Genomic DNA, 14247 nt, shown 5'->3' on the forward strand with positions numbered 1-14247 from the left:
CCTCTTTCTCTCTCCCTTCCCAGCTTGCTGCACCTCCACCAGTTCTCTGACATGTAATTTTCATCTCAAATGGCAGTGCTATTTCTTCCTTCCCCTCACATTCCTGGCCTCTGCCAACCCCGGCCCACCTCTGTCTGCTCTATCATATCATGGAGGAAAGGAAGGTGACGGGGGGCGGGTGGATGGGGGTAAGGGTGCTGTTATAGTATACTTACTATATGTACCTGTAGCAGGTGTTATAAAGGACTTTGTCAGTGGGTGGGTGTGGAGGTGGGAATTCTGGCAAGGGAAGAGCAGAGGTGGGTGAACTAGTAATTCTATACAAATACCACCACCGCTGCTGCTGCTCTTACTACTACTACTACAACCACCACCACTACTAACTGACTTTGTGCTACCTTGGTCTTATTGTTTCCATTGTAACGCTCTCCCCCTCCCCCCTGTTGGACAAACAGATTTTCCAGGGCTTCTATGTGCCCTTTGTCAGTAATGTCCACCTCTGCACTTCCCCTTTCTCCCAACTGATCTCATAAGGGGCTGATTCTTTTAACAGGATCATCCTATTGTTTGTTCTGCTTCATGTTCTTATTGTCTGTTCTTTACTCTTTTTTTTCTTCTTTTTTTTTTTCCTTTCTTCCATTTTGGTGCAGTCTTTCTGTTTTTCTTGCACTCTGTCATCATCATCATCATCATCATCAGTGCCGCTATCATTGCTACAACTTACCACCACCATCACCATCATCATTGTTACTCCTACCACCACCATCACCACCACCACCACCATCACTATTACCAATATCACCCACATCTTGGTCACTATTGTCATCATCATCATCATCATTGCTCATCACCATCATTGCCACCAGAACTCAGTATATTTAATATTTTATCAAAGCAGTTTAGGTAATTGTTGAATGCAGTGTAGCACATTATGATGGTGATGATGATGATATCCATAATAGTAGTGATACTGGCTGTGATAATATCATTAATATTTTTCTTTATATTCTTCAATATTCTTTATATTTTGTCTCACCGACTATCCTCTCTCTCTCTTTCTCTCTCTCTCTCTCTCTCTCTCCCCTTCGTACATCAAATCAAGATTTATTTATTTTGTAACAATACCTGCAATCTTTGGTGACATTTTCCTTTACTGCAGCAGATGGCTGGGATCTGAAGCCATTTTTATTTATTTATTCATCACCATCATTGTCAGTATATGTTTGTGCATGTGTCTACGTCTATCTATCTATCTATCTATCTATCTATCTATCTATCTATCTATCTATCTATATATATATGTGTGTAGCAGAACCTAGTATATTTTCATAACACGTACACACACACATATTTATTATAAACATGCTTGTATGTGTTCTGTTTGCTGAAAGTATATTTAAGAATTATGTTTTCATTTCTTTGTCCATGTACATACAAGATTCCAATTTGAGAGCTCTGAGAAAACATCCCCTGCTAAGATAGATTTAGAATATCTCCTATTCAAAAGGCAAACGCATGCACATACACATATGCATGTGTGTGTGTAGAGAGAGAGAGAGACACGTGTGCGTGCATGCACACACACGTGGTCTGACCTCCATTAAAATTCTGTTTAGATAGAAGAAAAGAAACAGTCAAAAATTGTGAAATATGACAGCTTTTGTTTTCAGTTGTAATGCTCTGTCTCTACCTGTCTTTCCACACACACACATATACATACATACACATATATATTTGCTCAGCAACTATACAAAAGACATGAGCAGGGAAGAAATTCCAGCGTGGTTAGGCGTAACATGGATAATGTCAGAGGAAGAGAAACAAGTAAAGTACGGAGTGTATGAGTACAGGTGGTAGGAGACCAGCCAGCTAACCCTACAGAACAGAAGCCTTTGTAGTACCAGTAGAAAAGGCAGAAAGAGAAGGTAGCATTCATGGGTTAGTCTATGACTGGTCTTTGGTTTCAAGGTTGCATGTGGATGATGCATGGTTGGAGGAGGGGGAGAGAATTACGAAGGGTAGAGTCATCTGTATAGATGTAGGTATTGTTTGATGTGACACCAGGTAGGACATTTATCTGTGGAAGGTGCTGAGTGAGTGAAAAACCAAACCCTAGCGGACACTAGGATTGATAATGTGGGTCGTAAAGAGCTTGACATTATATGACGGTTGTAAACAAGTATCATCATAGAAGTGGTGTCCTTCATTGCCATTCTCAGCGAAAACATGTCCTGCAATGGGGGGAAATAATGCTTTGTTTCAGGGCAAGTGAAGGGCATCCGTCTCAACAAATTCCATCTGACCTATGCAAACAGAAAAGCGGGTTTTAAAATGATGTTGAATATATATATATATATATATATATATATATATGTGTGTGTGTGTATGTGTACATGTGTACACACACACACACACTCATCAGAATTTAAAGTTTTATGATTATAGTTTTCATATGCTCACAGTTGTATTATGAAGGCATGGTGTCCCTTTTTGGTTTAGTAGATGTTTATATATTTTCAGGGTAAATAATTCACTGAGATAGGGATATAAAAATACATAGTTCATCAAGAAACATTTCCCTATGACAAAGATCTTATAATATACTTGCAGTGCACCCTGGCATTGCTTGGGTGTTATGACCTACAGCCACATTGTATTATTTGTTCCTTTCTTATGGGCAGAATTGGCACACAAGGAGTATGAAGCAAACAATTCTTTATAAACATGATTTTTGATCATTTTCTGATGAACAATACTGCAGTTTCTGTCTACCAAATTCAGCCACAAGTCTGTGGTTGGCCTAGGGCTATAGTAGAAAATACTTGCCCAATATACCATGCAGAGGGACTGAACGTGAAACTATTTGGTTGGGAAGCAAACTTCTTAACCACACAGTCATTCTTGCACCTAATACGTGTGTGTGTTTACATTTGTTGTTAAATCAAGTATTGTGTCCCATTTTGTTTCAAAGTTAACAGTTCATCAAGCAGAGATCTATACAATAAATGCCAGATTGAAATATGTACTGAGGGCAGTATGTTCATTTAAATTTTTGAAGGCGATGTCCCATCATGCCAACAGGCGAAAGACTAAACCCAGTAAAATAATGTTTGAAGACAATAATGTTCCAAACTTCATATTCATCTCATTATCTTGTGGTTAGTAATTCATTACCTTAAATTTGAAGCCATTAAGTCTTTAAACATTATTTTACTGGGTTTAGTCAGGCAGAGTTGCCATCCTTAGCTAAAGACCTCAAAATTGTGTGACCTGACCTTGTTTTCGAGGTTATTTTTGTAGTAAAAATGAGTTGTTGTGCAAAAAACATACTTTATTTGGTAACCAAAAGATTACTGAATCTTTTGATACCTCATACATCAAAGTCAGCAACACAGTTTTTGAATCCATAAGGAACATAAGCACACACACACACACACACAAAACTCTGTTTTATATATTAAGATAACTGAACATTTAACATAGAGTAGTATGTCAAAATATACTCTATTAAGTTAAGGAGCTTGTGACTCGTGGAATTGCACAACTTGACCCGTTAGAGGCATATGGTGTTTTGGTATGTGTGTAGTCCAAAGATCAAATTTTTTTCTGTTGAAATTGAAACTGATGGGTGCATGTACAAAACAAAGGATAAAGTGCCTAAAACTATTAGTATGTAAAACTATATATATTATGAAAGCTTATAAACAGTACACTACATCTATCACAATAAGAAAACCTGGAACACCACAATACAGGTAAATAAATAAACTAATAAGCATAAATGTTACTGTGAAAAAACAAAAAATTATGTGCTGAAAGACAATCTCTGATTGGTTATTACACTTGAAAACCAACCATTTACAATGTTTGTTTCATTGGGCCAATGGATTGGCCTCAAAGTCCTTTCAGTTTGTATTTCTTGGGTCAATCAGTCAGCTTGGGCATCTCAAGAGGGTTAACCATCTTCACAACCATCAACTATTGCTGTTCATGTCACAATTCTCTCTTTCTCTGTCTGTCTGTCTCCTCTCACTCTCTGCATGTATTGCAGTACAAGTAAGAACTTGTTCATAATACCACTTACATATCTCTACTAAAACCTTACATAACACCAATATCTTCACCTATTTAAACTTTTCCTGACTGATTACTAGGTATGTTGCTATGTGAGTGGACTGGTTGTGTAGACAACATGGGTTGTTAACATGATAGTTGGCTTTAACAGTTGATTCCGATCGCTTGTTTGACATTATCTCATCCACTGGCATCGCCTGAGATTGGTACTTCCTTGTTCCGTTGCTGTCTCATCATCTTTCTTGCTCAACTGTGATTTGAATTGAAACTATAGTAGGATTGTATATTGAAAATGTTGCCTCTATTAGATCTTCAGTCTCTGTGCTGTCTGACCTGGCATGCCATTTGTTTTAAAGGTCACTCATCTCTCTTCAGAGAATCACCAGATTTATTGGGTTTGGAATTTCTCTTCAATGCTTCCCACACTACTCTTATGTAATCTCCAGCATATGTAATTAGCTTGCATGTATACACGTACACTTATTTGGCCACATGAATTTACTTCTATTTAAAATATGTGTGTGAATAGAGAAACAAGATAAAGATGACATATTTAGCTGTAAATTTTGAAGAATAACATTCTTGCCTTTTTTTCTCTGATAGACAAGTTTTAAAGTATCTCAAGATAGTGCTTGAGGTGTATGTGTGTGTGTGTGTAATAATACCTTTTGAACTATTTCCTGGTGTATTTTGCAGGGTGTCTTTGTTACTAAACCATGAATCAAGCAGAAGTGTTTGAAATAAAATTAAAAAGAAAAAAAAAAAATATTAAAAAGGGTGGATGGAGTGAGGAATAAACAGATAAAAAAAACCATTGATTGTAGAATGTTGTTGTTTCTGTTGGTTCTTGGTGCTAATGTTTAGTATTCTGGTCTTAAATTGATGGCATTTACTTATTACCTTTAGATCTGTTATGTGTCCCACGGCAGAACTCTTCTACTTTGACTTAGGGTTGTTGAGTGAAAGAGAGAGAGAGTGCGTGTGTGTGTGTATCTGTCTGTCTGTGTGTCTGAAAGGAAAGAAAGCATTTGTTGTTGTAAACTTTATTTCCAGTTACTTTGATTTGATCTCACCATTGCTTGACCTACATGGTCTACTTGTTGTACTTGAGTGTATTGATCTAATCTTAGTTGACCTATATGATCTACTGATTTTGTTTGGGTTATTGATCAAGCCTCTCTTAAACTAAATGATTTGCTGATGATCAGTCTTGACCTATTTAGCTCTACTTGGCCTATTTTTATGGCTTCAGTTACTTTTCTAAAACTCCTTTATTTTTCACTTGTTTCCTATCAAAACCTGTTTTAGCCCTAATCATAGGTTCATATAGTTTTCACAACCTTTTTTTTTTTTTTTTTTTTTTTTTTTTTTTTTTTTTTCCTTGTGAAGTGTGTCTATTCTCCATTCCAACCATTGGATGTAAAATTGATGATATCATCATTTAATATCCATATTCCATGGCATGGTTCAGATGATGACAGGATCTGATAGGTCAGAGGACTTTATTGAGCTCCAATGTCTGTTTTGGTGTTGTTTCTTCAGCTGGGCCTTCCTAACACCAACCACTTTACAAAGTGTATTAGGTACTTTGCTGTGTCTCCAGCACTACTGAGGTCACCAAATGGCATGCAAGAGAAAACACATTAATTGGGGTGAGTGTAGTACTGAAGGTGATGGCTTATGGCAAGTGCTGAGATGCAGAAATATGATATGATATGGGCAACCAGCCACAGAAAGCTTGGAAAAGTAGATGTTAAATGGTGATGATGATGATGATATTTGATATTCTTTTATTCGTTTACTTGTTTCAGTCATTTGACTGTAGCCATGCTGGAGCACTGCCTTTAGTCAAACAAATCACCCCAGGATTTATTCTTTTGTAAGCCTAGTACTTATTCTATCGGTATCTTTTGCTGAACTGCTCAGTTACGGGGACGTAAACACACCAACATCGGTTGTCAAGTGATGGTGGGGGGATAAACACAGACACAAATATATACATATATATATATATACGATGGGCTCCTTTCAGTTTCCATCTACCAAATCCACTTACAAGGCTTTGGTTGGCCTGGGGCTATAGTAGGTGTCACAGTGGAATTGAACCCAGAACCATGTAGTTGGTAAGCAAGCTACTTACCACACAGCCACTCTAACAGTAGAATAGGACATTATATATGTATTATAGAAGGGAGAGAGTAGATGATATGACGAGGTGGACTCGGCCATAGTTTTTTTTTGCTGATTCAATCCACTACTTGACTCTTTAAATTATGGGATTTACGAATGTATATATTTATTTATTAAGGATTCTAGATAGTAAGTAAGTATATGAAAGTAAACTTTTTTCTTGTCTTATTTCAACAAAGTTGGTTCTGTATTGGAAGAAAACTTCTTTGTCAGCAACTTGAAGTCTTTTCTCTTTGTTTTTCTGCTGACATATATCAATAACCTGTCATTGCCATTTCATTCCTCCCATGTCCCCTCCTAGCATTACTGCATTCTCACATTTACTACTACATACCACTATCATCAACGACCTTCCATTGCTGCAGTAACTATTATTATTATTATTATTGTTATTTTTACCACTACTGAGGTGCCATTTCCGGTGTCTGTGGCATAATGCCTCTTTCTCCAGTCAAAATAGTTTGACTAGGCCAACTATTTTGATTGTAATTAGGGTCCACCACAACCAAACAAGACATATGACTCTTACACCACCAACGCCCAGCACCCCTACCTCTTAGTTGGTGGTTGAGATATTACACATACAATACAATAGCTACCCTAGGTGGGTTTTAAAGTAAACTATAATACGGGGTACAAGTGCATGTGGTGGGTAAATAAAGAAAACAATGGCATTCAGTCAGGTCGACACCAAACAGGATATGTTCTGTACACACGCATGCATGTACGCACATGCGTGCACACACACACACGTATTATGAGTGTAGCCCCCACCTCCTTGCCTACTCTCACTTTGCTTGTTGATCATTAAGAAAAATAAGATAGGATAGTAAATACAATGTAGTACTAACACACACACACAGATTTATTTGAATTAAGTAACTGAAGAGTATAAAAGTTAAAGAGAATGTTTTAACACTGGAAGACAGCAGTGTACATGACAATGTGGGTGACCTTTTTCAATATTGTCACTATACCTGCAGCACTCTTGTGTAGTTTTTGACAGAGCTATATATAATAGTTCATGTACAAGTAGATCAGTTGGAGAGAACAGAGTTGTTATATTTGATGACTAACACCAAGATATATTGACTGAGAGAAGCGTCTAGATGTGGCACAGTTTGGTTTTGTGCCAGGGGGAGGCATTACTAATGCTATCTTTCTAGTTTGACAGAAGCATTTAATCCAAAATAATCCTCTGTACTTGGCTTTTGTCAATGTGCAGAAAGCTTGTTTTAACAGGGTCCCTTGCTCACTTTCTTATCTGGTGGTCAGTGTGTAAGCTAGGAATAGGTGAGTGGTTGGTGACAGCTGTACAAGCCATATACAGAGATGCTGACAGCAAAGTGAAAGTCAGCAATGAGTATAGCAACAAACTTAGTGTATAGGTAGGAGTTCACCAAGGACCAATTCTCAGTCCTCTCTTGTTTTTCATAGTCCTCCATGCCATAACAGAGGAATTTAAGATTGGTTGCACTTGGGAGCTCCTCTACACTGATGACCTTGTTCTTAGAGCTGAATTCCTACAAGAATTAGAGAAGAAATTTCAGGTGTGGAAGCAAAATCTGGAATCAAAGGGCCTTAGAGTTAATTTAGCAAAAACCAAAGTCCTAGTAGGAAAGCAGACAAGTTACAAATCCCTTCAGGGATAGGACCCTGCTTGATATGTAGAAAAAGTGTAGATAGAAATTCCATGTGGTGTATCGGACACATAAGAGGTGCTGTGACACAGGACATTTTTGATGTCCATCTTCCATGTTGACATAGGTTGGGCAGTTTGACAGGGTCTAATGGGTCCAAAGGGCTGCATTGTGCTCCAATATCTGCTTTGGTAAGGTTTCTATGGCTGGATGCCCTTCCTAATGCTAACCACTTTACAGAATTTACTGAGTACATTGTAGTGGCACCAGCACTAGTGAAGTCACCATGCAGCTTGCAAGCTAGAGATCTTTGACTGAATAGGTTTACAGTAGAGAAGGAGGCAGCTTCATGCTTGGAGATTAAAGGTTAAAGTAAAAATAGAAGGACCTCAAACAGAACAGATGTCTTGCTGTAGGAACTACTTAGCTATACATATTTTTTTCAGTTTACAGTTGACATTAATACTGTAAACAGATGCCCTGTCTATGGAAACTGGAATAAAGAAAGTTGAATGATTTGTAGAACCACTTTTGTAGAACAGTGCAGCTACTTCAGTAGATGTTGAGAACGTATTCATCCAGACATGCCACCTTATACTAAATATGTATTTGGTTGAATCAACTATGAAAAGAAAGATTCAAACCTGGCTCCAGTGCTTTGTATGGCATTCATTAGATGAGGGTTTCTCAATCCTTCTCACCAAATGCCTACCAAAAACAATTGAATACTTACTACAACCAGGGTTGTCTTAGCAGCATTGTAGGTCCCCAGGCCCTGTAATATTTACTTACCAAGAGCAACCCATAGCGTACATAGAATTAGGTCCCTAGATCCATCATGTTCCTCAGTTTTAAAATACTGAGCATTAAAATATTTACTCATTGACAACAAACTGTAACATTCTTAGATTAGAATTAGGCTCCTGGACCCCTGAGTAACTGCCCAGTGTTTTCATGCCTGAAGGTAGTGCTGACTACAACCCTCAAAATTTACCATGTTTAACCCATAAACTGCTGGCATTTTGCTGTATGTAACATGAACTGCTGAGCCTATTTTGGGTAAAGATCAACATCGATCTATCACTCGAAAAAAAATACTCAGTGTTTCTTAACACCTTCTGTGATTGACTACACTGTTTCTGGGGTGAAAGGGTATCGTGTGCATACATTATACGTCATTAAAATTAAGTCAGATTATGTCCTACTTCTGTGGCCACGCATGTGGCCTGTCGCACTGTCGCGTTGGCCACTGAGGTGGCCTATCGCAGTTTATGGGTTAATAAAGATAGTGACTGTACTTAAATTTAGAATAAACGTATTGCTCACTGTTCCCTTCATGGCTGTGAATGCTTCCTTAGCAGGTGCAGAATACATGCTGTTAGGAATCATTGAGTAAGGTGTTGAAAACTTATTGTTGCTCTTTGTTCGATGGTTCTTTTTGGCTGTTTACTTCAGTTCTCTGCAGGTTGTGGTTGATTATGTCTGAGGATATTTCAAAACATTATAATGCTTTTGAAGACAAGAGCTACCATCTTGAAGATAAAGTTTGCAAATTAGTGATGAAACACTTCTGTAATTGTTCATCACATCATCATTATCGTTTAATATCCACTTTCCATGCTGGCATGGGTTGGATGGTTTGACATGGAGCTGGCTAGCAGAGAGTTTTCCAGACTCCCAACTGTCTGTTGTGGCACGGTTTCTATGGCTGGATGCCCTTCCTAATGCCAACCACTTAAGAGAGTGCACTGGGTACTGTTTATGTGCAACTGGCACGGGTGCATTTATGCAGCACCACTATGGATGTGTGGCACAGCACTGGCATGGGTGCTTTTTAAGTGGCACCAGCACCTGGAAGGACAAGCCTGTATGTGTGGAAGAAGGAAAAGATAGGAAAGGGTTATTACCAAAAGCAGCGGACATTATTAGAGCTGCAGAGTCACTTCGTTAGAAATCTTAAGTCCAAAATCTTCTGCCATTGACAGCTTATGATTTTGCAAGTCATTCAGTTGGAGTGGTGTTTGTTGTTGCCATTTGTCAGCAAATTGTTTGTTTGCTTTGTGCCTTTGAAGATGAATCCCTTATATGAAAAAAGAAACAGGTAAGGGTTAGCAACAGGAAAGGTTTCCAATTATAAAACAATGCCTTAATAATAAATATGTTTAATCTATGCTGACATGAAGATGTGAGTGTAGAAACAAACAAATGAAAAGAATGTTGATTGAGCTGAGGTTTCACAAAAGATCATTGTGAATTGATAAAATCAACTCCAGTATTTGACTGATATTTAATGAGTTGGAAACACAAAGTGGGCCATGGCAGGATTTGAACTCAAAGCAAGGGCTGTAAGACATTTTATGCAACACTCTAATGATTCTGCCAACCTACAACTATTATTACTACTAATAGTAATAATCCTTTCTACTATATAGGCACAAGGCCTGAAATTTTTGGTAGGGAGAGGAGACTAGTGGATTACATCAACCCCAAGTATTCAACTGGTATTTATTTTATTGACTCTGACAGCATGAAAAGCAAAGTCAACCTTGGCAGAATTTGAATCATTGTGTCCAGCATGCTAATGGTTATGCCAGCTCACAGCCTTAATAAAATGATAATAATAATAATAATAATAACAACAATAACAATATACTTTCAAATGTAATAATCAAGAGTTTAGTTAGTATAGACCAACCATCAGTAACAGTGAAAGGTCAGCTACATGTAAAACAAACAGTACATTGCACTTAGTATCAAAACAGTACTTTTAGTATGTCTGTGTTGTGATGTCATTTAAGATGGGGGTGGGAGCAGAGGTTTGACCTCACAAGCATTGTAATACAAGTGTATTTTAGTTGTTAACATCCTCCCACGCTGTTATACTGCCGACACACATCTGTCTATCTATATATACTATCTACAGCCATCCATCAATTCAATTATCTATTTATGTCTCTATCTACCATTCATCTGTCTGTTACCTATCAGCCTTCATCTGTTGTCTGACTGTTGTTTTTGTTGTTGTTTGTTGTCTGCTTTTATTTTGGGTTTTATCTGTTCATCTAATTCTGTGTATGTGTGTGTGTAAAGACATATACACAGCTGTCTTTCTTTCTCTCTCTACCTCTGTTTCTCTGTCTAGCTTCAACTAGTTGAAGTGAAATGACCAAATTGGTGTTGCTCTTCTATATGGAGGAGATGGAGGCACTTAAATCTACAGTGCCTCAGTTTACCTGGTCGTCAGATATTGGTAGCAGATCAGTTATGAGAATGCTTTCTTTGCATGCAGTAAAGCCTATTGTTTATATCCAGAAGGAAATTTTATATATAATACCATGTGACCAGAACTAAGGAATCACCTTTAAAAGATTCCTTTACTTAGGCTTTTATATTACAGTAATTTCTAACATAGGTGCAATGGTCATCATCATCATCATTGTTGAATATCCGCTTTCCATGCTGGCATGGATTGGATGGTTTCACTGAGAGCTGACAAGCCGAGAGGCTGCACCAGGCTCCAATCTGATTGGGCAAGGTTTCTACAGCTGGCTTGGTTTCTACAACTTGGCTCACTGGGTCTTTTCAAGCACGGCATATCTCCAAAGGTCTTGGTCACTTGTCATTGCCTCTGTGAGGTCTAACATTCAAGGATTGTGCTTCGCCACCTCATCCCATGTCTTCCTGGGTCTACCTATTTGATAGGTTTTCTCCACTGTTAGGGTGTGACACTTCCTCACACAGCTGTCCTCATCCATATGCATCACATGACCTTACTAGTGCAGTTGTCTCTCTTGCACACCACATCTGATGCTTCTTATGTCCAACTTTTCTCTGTCATATATGTACACTGACATTACACATCCAGCAGAGCATACTAGCTTTATTTCTTTCAAGCCTATGCATGTCCTCAGCAGTCGTGGCCTATGTTTCACTTCACACACATGCATCATACAGCCTACCTTTTCACTCTGAGCGAGAAGCCCTTTGTTATCAGCAGAGGTAGGAGATCTCTGAACTTAACCCAGACTATTCTTATTCTAGCAGCTACACTCTCGGAGCATCCACCCCTACTACTGACTTGGTCACCTAGGCAACAGAAGCTATCAACTACTTCTAGTTTTCCCCCCTGGCATGTGATGGAATCTGTTTTCTGTCCATCTTCAGTGTTTACTGCTCCTGTGCATCTTCCTCACACAAAAACTATCTTCCTTTGATATTGCTGCACCTTCCTTTGATATTACTGCACCTCTTATGTGTCCATAGCTTACACCAGGTACATGTTATGGCGTTTCTACCTACCCCTTTTCTGCAGATTGAGCAGGGCCATCTACCTGATGGGATTTGTGATTTGTCTGCCTTCCTACTTATTAAGACTTTGGTTTTTGTTAGATTGACTCTAAGGCACTTTGATTCTAGACCTTGCTTCCACACCTGAAACTTCTCCTAGTTCTGGTAGTGACTCAGCTATTAGAGCAAGGTCATCAGCATGGGGGTGCTCCCAGGAACAGCCTGTCTTGAATTCCTCTGTTATTGCCTGGAGGACTATGATGAACAAGAGGGTGCTGATCCTTGGTGAACCCCTACCTCTACCCGGAATTCTTCACTATACTTGTTGCCAACCCTCACCTTACTGACAGCATCCCTGTACATGGCTTGTACAGTTCTCACTAACCACTCATCTATCCCTACTTTCCACATTGAATACCAGATAAGCAATTGGGAGACCCTATCAAAGGCTTTCTCCATGTCAATAAAAGCCAAGTACAGAGGTTTATCTTTGGCTATGAATTTCCCCTGCAGCTGTCTTACCAGAAATATAGCATCAGTGGTGGTGCTTCTTGGCACAAACTCAAACTGCAATGCATTTAAGCTATCTCTCTCTCTCTCTCTCTCTCTCTCTCTCTCTCTCTCTCTCTCTCTCTCTCTCTCTCTCTCTCTCTCTCTCTCTCTCTCTCTCTCTCTCTTTCTCTAATTAGTTGGGCTATGACCCTCTCTGTGACTTTCATTACTTGATCCAATAACTTGATACCTCTGTAATTAATTCTATCTAAGGCATCACCTTTACCTTTGTAGCAGTTGACTATGGTGCTGCTATACCAGTCATTGGGTATGAGTCCTTCATGTATCACCTGGTTAACTATAAGAGTGACTAGACTATAGCCTACACTGCCAGGTATTTTAAGCATCTCAACAGTGATTCCTTATGGGCTCGGGGTTTTACCTGTCTTCATACCCTTAATTACTTTATCTACCGAGGTACTGTCAATTCGGATAGCTGGTCCATCTGTTGGGTTGACATTTGACAGACTTCTTTTCTCCCATTCATTCTCTTCATGTAGCAACTTTCATAGTAGCACCTCCAAGTGCTACTATGAAGTAGCATCATTAGATTTTGCAAGTGAGCCATCATCCACACCTTCCACACCCTGAGTGACCCTGAGATGGGGGACAGCAGCATTATGCATCTGAAAAGAAAGCTCGCATATGCATTTGGCAGATCTTGTAAATATACAGATAGGCTTCAACATGCATACACTTCATCATCATTATATTCATTTCATATTCCCTACATTCAAAGGGAGATAGACACTAGATAGGGATGGGAGGGAGGGGCAGAGTGTTCTGTCTAGGTAACTGTTAGAGGTGCTCAGGACAAAGACATCTATGTCTGTTCTATTTTCTAGCTATGGCCGATGTGGTATAGCCACAGACAAGCGAGCCACCAATTAACAATCAACACGGGAAAATAAGTGATTAACAAAACAGGGAGAGGGGAGTGCAATGAAATTTCCGGGAATTAGGGCTAGTTGAGGAAACAATGGACCACTTGGATGAGATAGCAAGTAACAAAACAAAAGAAATGAAGAGATGGAATTTTCAAGATTTAGAGCAAAAGTAAACAGATTTGAACAATTGGATTTCTTAACTTTGCTATAACATACCGCTAAACACATAGCTAAATGAATAACAATAATAATTATAGTGAACGCTATAGACTGAAATTTGAATTGAACATTTGCATTCTTAAGTAAGTATCTTGAGAGAAAAGCTGAACATTAGAAGCATCAGTTGTGGTGTGCAAGAGAGACGATTGCGCTGGTATGGACATGTGGTGAGAATGGATGAGGATAGCTGCGTGAAAAAGTGCCACACCCTAGCAGTTGAGGGAACCCGTGGAAGAGGTAGGCCCAGGAAGACCTGGGCTGAGGTGGTGAGGCAAGACCTTCGTACATTGGGCCTCACCGAGGCGATGACTACTGACCGAGACCTTTGAAAATGTGCTGTGCGTGAGAAGACCCGGCAAGCCAAGTAAGATCGTTGCCAGTGCCCCTGGACTGGCTTG

Source organism: Octopus bimaculoides, chromosome 9 (assembly GCF_001194135.2).
Source record: "Octopus bimaculoides isolate UCB-OBI-ISO-001 chromosome 9, ASM119413v2, whole genome shotgun sequence".
Classification (NCBI taxonomy): Eukaryota; Metazoa; Mollusca; class Cephalopoda; order Octopoda; family Octopodidae; genus Octopus; species Octopus bimaculoides.